Genomic DNA, 7,142 nt, shown 5'->3' with positions numbered 1-7,142 from the left:
TTCACCGCTGTAACCCCAGCGTGTGGTACAGTTTTAGCACACAGCAGGTGTTCAATAACTTATTTGTTGAGTGAATGAATGAACACAGGCCTAAGAAGTAGGTCTAGAGCTAATGGGTAGAGAATTTGTAGAGCAGATTTTTGCAGCTGTGGCTGGCAAGCTTAGAGCCTCACCACCAAGGTAACTGTGGAACCAACAGGCCAGTGGGAACGTGGGGTTTAAAATCAGATAGACCAGGGTTTGCGTCTTGGCTCTACCACTTCCTGGCTGGCCACAGGTGTGGACAAGTTCTTTGACCTTGAAAAGCGTCAGTTCCCTCATCTGGAAAGATAGGAGCATGAGTAGAAGCCACCTGACAGGGCTGCCAGGTTAATGAAAGGTTGTGACTACAGCCCTCTGTGAGTGCTGGGCACTTAGCAAGTGCTAAATAGATGTCAGTTTGAGGGCTTGGTTCTTTAGTTTCTGTCACTCCACAGATTACAGGTCCTCTCTCTGTTACCTGCATGAGGCCACTGAGATCACAGGAGCTGGTGCTCACCTAAGGGAGGGCCACGCTGCTGCCAGCCCTCTCATCAGCAGCCACTTGATATTATCTTTCCCTGTCGCAGTAGCTGCCCTGGGGTTCAGGGGAAGCAAGCAGCAGTGCCCTCGGTTCAGGGGGTGGGTGGTAGGGTGGCAGGTGATCACCCAGGCTGTCACTTCTCAACTTCCTGCCTCTGACACAAAGCAGAGCTGACTTCCTGGGGTTGGAGCCAGGTGAGGAAATGGGTGATGCTCCTTTTTCATGGGACTTAGAGCTGTAACAAAATTGGTAATGGCTCACACACTATGCAAATCTGCAGTATTGTGTGAGGTGAATGTGTTTTGTGATGTGTGAGGAGGAGAAATTGTTGCAGCACAAGGGAGAAATCCCACGTGCAGAGGTGTCCACTGTCCTCTGGTCATGCACCTTCCTGACTCTGGCTAACACCCAGGTGATGGGTTTATGTATCTTGACCCAGAAATGAGCTAGTCCCAGTCAATGACACGATGGGTGGGACATAAATGCACAACAGGCAAGTATGATCTGAGTCTCCGTTCCCAAGTCCCTTCAGCCCCTTTTTGATGACAAGGGAACGTTCTTCTGTTCTGATGAAAACAACAGTTGTTGAAATGGAGCAGGACCCTGTAAGGGCTCTCTGGGTACAAATTCTATCCGTGTCTCATCTCTAGTTTTTAGGAAATAGGCTTCATTCAGCCTTCTAGACTTTCCCTGAGTTCCAAAGGGCAGATTCAAATAGTTGCTAATCATGGAAGGAAGGGAATGCAGAAACAAAGGAGGAGCCCTCAAGAAACAATAGTGTAGCCATGGGGCAGCGTCCTGGTTCTTTCTCAAGTAATATATACAACAGTATCTTTGAGTTCTTCTGCAGGCACTAAGGCCCCTACCCGGGTGGAGGGTGGCAACTTCAGGCTGAGCCCAAGATTCCTGAAATACTGCCCTACTACCAACCAATCAGAAGAAAGTCTGCACACAGAAGACAATGAAGACTCTGACCCCCTCCCCAAATGATTCTTCCTTTAAAAACTTTCATGGTCAAGCAGAATCTTTAGAGTTGGTTCTTGGACATGAGTCTGCCTTTTCCCCAGGTTGCTGGCCTCCTGAGTACAGCAAACTTTCCTTTCCAACCAACACTTTCTTGAGTGTTGGCTTCCTCGGTTTAATAACATTGTCACTACTCATATAACAAAGTTTACATGGCATGTACTTACTATAGGCTGGGCGTGGTTCTTAAACACTGTACTTGCATCACTGTATAATCTTATGAGGTGGCTACAGTCATTAGCCCCAATATACAGATGAACAAAATGTTGCTCAGTGATGTCGGTAACTTGCAGAGGCCTATAACACCAGTAAGGGGTAAGGCCGAGACTCAGACCCAGGCCATCTAGCTCCAGAGTCTATGTACCTGACCACCATGCAAAGTGGCCTATATCTAAGGGGATGGTTTGTGTTGTAAGTAGTGGGTGTCCCTTCATTGTGGGTGACAGGGATCAATAGCTGAGCTAGATAGAGGTCTCTTCCATGTACTTAGTGTGTCCTCTGTGTCCGGCTGGGAGTTGAGCACTCTGCCATCATGTCTTGCTCATGACACCCCTCCGAGCTGGAACAACCATCCTACTTTACGAACAGATAAACTGGGTTTAGCAAGATTGGGTAACTGGTTGAGGTCTCCAGGCTGGGGAGAACTGGAGCTGGGAATCCAGCAGGTCTGCGCAACCCCAATCCTGAGTGCTTCACCTCTTACCAGGGATGGTTTCCAAGGGATTAAACTTCAGGAGGGCTGGGCTGGACTTTTACAGTCCCAGCAAATCTGAGATCCCCAGGGACTAAATGTCTGACACATAAATGGGCAAACACTTGAATAGAGCTGCTGTAACTAGTTGCTAGGCCAAAAATATTAGTCATTACACTTCAAATTTTATATTTAAGGAAATATTTCTTTTCCTAGGCCCTCCCCCGCTTTTTAGCTCTCTGCAATATTTCTCCTGAAAAGTTGCCCAAGGAGCAAAGAGTTAACTGGCTCCTCAAGGGCCTGCTCTTCCTGCTGTCTGCGGTGGCATCAGCCCCTCCTCGCCTCGGGCTATGTGAGGAGTCAGTAGCTGTCTTTCCTGGTGGTCCCGCCAACTTACCTCATCCAGTGCTCCCCCACCTGACAACCCTGGGCACAATCATCAGCACCAAGGTCCCCATGGCTGAACTCAGCAGTCAGTTTTCAGCTCTCATCTTGCTGGGCCCACCTGCAGCATTTGGCACATGGGTCAGCCCTGAATCCCGTACAATAGTACAAAACTCATCAGTTACAAAAGAGGTTGGGTTCAAATTGCATTTCTGGCAAACGGAACAAATGAAGGTCACCTGTTTAGATGGTTAACCCCTTTTAACTAATATTTATAGAGGAGACACTTAAGATTTGTATCTGTCATTGACAAGTCAAGTTCCGAATTACCTACCCGCTCTTTCTTTTTTTCTTTTGATAATAGTTACTTTCCTGAAATTTGCATTTTAAAGATGGCCTAGATAAGAATGCCTGGAGAAGGCCTAAGAGGAGAAATGAAAGTTCCTCCTAGAAGAAACTTGTGTTACCTTAAGACCAGAAAAAAATTTTCTCAGTACTTATAAGCCTCTTAAGATGAATAGGGGAGGTTTTGGGAGTCGTAAAAGGATTGGTAGGTTTTGGATTGTTTCTGTAGGACCTCTGGTCCTGTAAAGACTAGATTTGTAAAAGAAGGACAGCTGTTTTTAATTCCCCCTCCCGCTGCTGGTCTCCAGATCTGGTGATTGGGCTGCGTTTGGCGTTGCTGCAGCCCCTATTTTGGTAAAGTGCCATAAGGCACTGCACATAGGGGATCTCGTCCCACTTGTCTAACCTTTTGCAGTAAAAGTAAAGGTCCAATTGCAGGGTGATGTTATAATTTAGAGACCCATTTTCTGGCCACTTTTCTTGATCTTCTAACAAGTATTGGGGCCAGGCAGCATTACTGAGAAACGCCATCTGGTTTTTTGCGTGGGTTGATACTCAAAAGATTTCCAATTTAGAATACATTCCAATAGGGCTTCCCTGGTGGCGCAGTGGTTGAGAGTCCGCCTGCCGATGCAGGGGACACGGGTTCGTGCCCCGGTCCGGGAAGATCCCACATGCCACGGAGCGGCTGGGCCCGTGAGCCATGGCCACTGAGCCTGCGTGCCCGGAGCCTGTGCTCCGCAACGGGAGAGGCCACAACAGAGAGAGGCCCGCGTACCGCAAAAAATAAATAAATAAAATTTTTTTAAAAGCTGTATTTATAGAATACATTCCAATGGACTACAGTTGGGAACAGAAATGTTTCCCATTCTGATGTACCACAGGGAGGAAGCCATTCTCACAGGCTGACTAATGTGAGTTATAGATACCAGAGTTTGCTCATCTTGAGCCTGAAAGGGAGGCAGGAGATAGTTGGGCCCCAGGGTAAGCAGCTGGAGTTCGTTCCCTGTGGACAGAGACTCCAAAATATCAATAGCAGGACAATCTAGAGAGGAGGCTGGACCCTGCCTAGATAGAAGACAAAAGACCACATATTCCTCATTCTTAAAGTCAAAGAGACCCTCCTGACTACACGTGCGCAGAAAGACTCCTTGGAGGTCAAAAAGTGAGGGGGCACCACCCCACAGTAAGTGATGCCAACCTACCCATAAGCCTCTTCGCTAGAATCCACCTTGGCTAAGAGATGCACACGCACACATAAGAGGACCCTGAGATATACCAAATACAGACTCAGAACCAGGCAAAGCAAGATGATTGGTCAAAGGAAAGCCAGAAGAAATGTCCCATAAAAGAGATTCAAACTATCATGAGGGGGCGACTCTCTCTCTGAGCCCACCCGTGTGTCTATCCACAAGTACTGTACTCTTTTTCCTCCTAATAAACACTTTACTTGCTTCACGACTTCCCGGGTCTATGTGGAAATTCATATCTACACAGCTGATGGACCAGGGCCTCGTCACTGGCCACTGGTCCCTGGTGGTCTAGTGGCTAGAACTCAGTGCTCTCACTGCTGCAGCGTGACTTCAGTCTATGGCCAGGAACCGAAATCCTGCTTCAAGCCGCTGCAGGCCGAGGCCATCAAAGATCAAAAGTAGTTTTTCTAAGGTTGCCAAGGAACTCAGTTTCAACTAATTTTTTTTTTTTTTTTTTTTTTTTTTTCCGGTACGCAGGCCTCTCACTGTTGTGGCCTCTCCTGTTGAGGAGCACAGGCTCCGGACGCGCAGGCTCAGCAGCCACGGCTCATGGGCCCAGCCGCTCCGCGGCACGTGGGATCTTCCCGGACCGGGGCACGAACCTGTGTCCCCTGCATTGGCAGGCAGACTCTCAACCACTGCGCCACCAGGGAAGCCCTCAACTAATTTTTTTTAAGCATATAAGATAATCAGACCCAAGTTTGGCAGTCAGTTTCTGCCATCTGGAAGAGTGATTTCAGGGACCCTGTTCACACCTGTGTTCTCTGCACCCAGAGGCCTCTTGTTGCTTATTAAAAAGGAACTCAACCCTCGCCCCCCTCCAGTCACAGAAAAGGTGGCTTCTAAACCCAGAGGTCTCTAGTTTCCCACAGGAAGGAATGCAACCTTCCAGAATAGTAGGAATGGAGTTCCCACTCACAGAGACCTGTGGTTCCTTACCGGCAGGGATGCAACCTCCCAGTTATAGAAATCAGAACCCCTGGACTGAAACTCAGGGTGAAATCAAATACCCAAGCCCAGTTGTGTGTTTCTCAAATTCTGCTTTAATCAGAAGTGAGGCTATCCTGATATCCCCACCTACTATAGCACCGGTCCTGAATTCTACACACCCTCTGAAGTCTGCTGGTGTAACATGGAAGAGCTAAATCGGATTCCATGTTCGATCTGTTTCTTTGACTTTAACCTTTGCTTTTCGTTGCTTTTGTCATTATAATCATACATAATGGCCTGCCTCAGGGAACACTGCCCCTCTGCCTGAATGTTAAACTAAAGTGCCTCTGTTCAGCTCACAGGGAGACAATCTGACCCTGCCCACCTGTGGATGGCTGCAAGAAAGAAGAAATTAACACATCCCCTCCCCGAGGCTGGCCATTTTAGGGGACATTTGCAAAACTTATGGCCTTTTTACTTCACTTCCCCATCTCCTCCCCTTCCCTGTGCCATAAAAGAAACTGGCATCCAAACCCTGATAAGACGGTTTTTCAGCGACACTAGTCTGCCATCTTCTCGGTCTGCCAGCTTTCCAAACAAAGTCGTATTCCTTGCCTCAGCAGCTCTTCTCCGATTCACTGGCCTGTTATGAGGCGAGCGGAGCAAATTTGGACTCGATAACACTAGCACTGAACAGAGTCGTTCGCGTGACCACTTTGCCCACAGAGATCCAGGGGGCGAGCAGTCTCTGAACCGATAGATGCCCAGAAGAACAGCGTTTGACCAAGACAACCCGGATGATCTGACCAATACCAGAAGCGAATAAGTCTACTTCACTCCAGTGTGGTGGCTCCCCTTGTCCCTGGTCAGGGCACATGTCCTACCAGAGTTGCCAGAAATTTTACTGGACTCAATGGGTCCATCTTTTGGGGGTGCTTAGTCAATGAACACACCAAGTACTTAAAATAAAAAAAAAAAAAAATATATATATATATAAAATATATATATATTAAAAATATATATTTATTTGGTTGCACTGGGTCTTAGTTGCGGCATGTGAACTCTTAGTTGCGGCATGCATGTGGGATCTAGTTCCCTGACCAGGGATGGAACCTAGGCCCCCTGCACTGGGAGCGTGGAGTCTTATCCACTATGCCATCAGGGAAGTCCCCACACCAAGTACTTTGATTAAACAGAAGCATTTGTTACTTGTGGCAAGGAGACAGAGGATAGTTCTCAAAGCACTGTCTCACTAACAGTAAGTGCTCAATAAATGTTGTTCTATGAATCAGTGTATGAACTGCCTTAGGACTGCAGCAATGTGCCTACAAAGCAGTCAAGATGTGGCCTCAGAGCCCCTGTCCTCAGTATGGTAACCAGGAGACACTTTCCTGTGTCTGTGACTGTTTTCTCTGCAAAATGCAGCTGTTGGAAAGGAAGGACCCCAACAGCTCTCAAATTACAGGAATCTTGAGAAGAGGCCTGAATTAAGGATCCAAAGGCGGGCCATCAGACAGGTAAGGAACAAGGGAATCCACGTCTCCTGAAGTTGGTCAGAAGAGCCAGGTGACAGGCCAAGCAGGGGTGGACAGAGGGCAGGGAGCAGATGGCAGGTGGCCACGGTGGGGGAGGGAACCGCAGCGGTTAGAGCCTCCTGCGGAACCCGGGAGCAGCTGGGCTGCAGCGCTGCACTGAGCACCACGCTTACCCTTCCCAACTTACGTTTTATACCTTGGGGGGAAAATCATGATTGCAACTCTGTGGCAGGGTCGTTGTGGGGACTGAAAAAGACCATGTAGGTGGCCCGGAGCAGCACTCCACCACGCCAGTGGCCGTGCTTTGAGGAGGCGTGGCGCGGCGACAGCGGAGGAACCGGAGGTGGCGGTGGGTCTCGGGGGAGGGGCAGCCCCGCTGTTGGAGGAACTGAGACTGGACAAGGATCCCGGACGGGGGT

Source organism: Lipotes vexillifer, unplaced genomic scaffold (assembly GCF_000442215.2).
Source record: "Lipotes vexillifer unplaced genomic scaffold, Lipotes_vexillifer_v1.1 scaffold252, whole genome shotgun sequence".
Lineage (NCBI taxonomy): Eukaryota > Metazoa > Chordata > Mammalia > Artiodactyla > Lipotidae > Lipotes > Lipotes vexillifer.
The sequence above is the reverse complement of the archived record's forward strand: the minus strand, read 5'-3'. Positions refer to the sequence as shown.